The sequence below is a fragment of the Pundamilia nyererei genome, unplaced genomic scaffold (assembly GCF_000239375.1).
Source record: "Pundamilia nyererei isolate P.nyererei 1_Seehausen unplaced genomic scaffold, PunNye1.0 scaffold00068, whole genome shotgun sequence".
NCBI lineage: Eukaryota > Metazoa > Chordata > Actinopteri > Cichliformes > Cichlidae > Pundamilia > Pundamilia nyererei.
In genome coordinates, this window is record NW_005187469.1 from 858,330 (window position 1) to 859,074 (window position 745).

Here is a 745-nt window from a genome sequence, read left to right on the forward strand (position 1 = left end):
GAGAGGGAATGAAAGCTGCAGGATTCATTTAACCTAGCTCTACTTGTCTGACTGTAAAGGCTTCTCACTAAACAAGTACATGTATGAACATAAATCAGTGCTGATGTGACTTAACTTTCACCCACTGTTGTCAAGGGCTCTAAAGCTCGAAAACAGAGCCTACACTAGGTTTGGGGCACTAGTTAAATTCTAATTAATTAAATGGTAATTATGAACTATGTGTTCAGTAATGCCAAAATATTTGCCTACCCAATCTTCAAGCTTTTTAAAGAAAATTTCGATGTAGATTTATTGTGAATTTTTAGCTGCCGGGAATAAATGATCACTGCGATTGTTCAGTCCGAACACTTACTGAAAGCTAAATATCGATGTGCTGCCTTTCTCTGAACTTACAGTATTTTGGAGAAAACAAAAGTACCCTCGAGGCTGAAGGGTATAGGTTGTTGTTCAAATACCCCAATCATGTACATTTGCTTTGTACAAGAGCAGGCAAAATAAAACCGAAAAAAATCTACAAGTATGATTTCTTTCAGTCTTCGTGAGGAAAACAAACATCTGAGGATGGATCTGGATAAAGTCAGGCATGCTGTCGTTTATTTACCACAATAGAAATCTATTCTCAAGGTTTTCAAGCTGAGGATGTTGAGGGAGACCATTATCCACAGCATTCACAGTTTGAAGAAAAACTATTGCAGAGTCAAAACAAAAAGTCCAGCCCCCAGCTGCTATAATAAAGATTGTCACA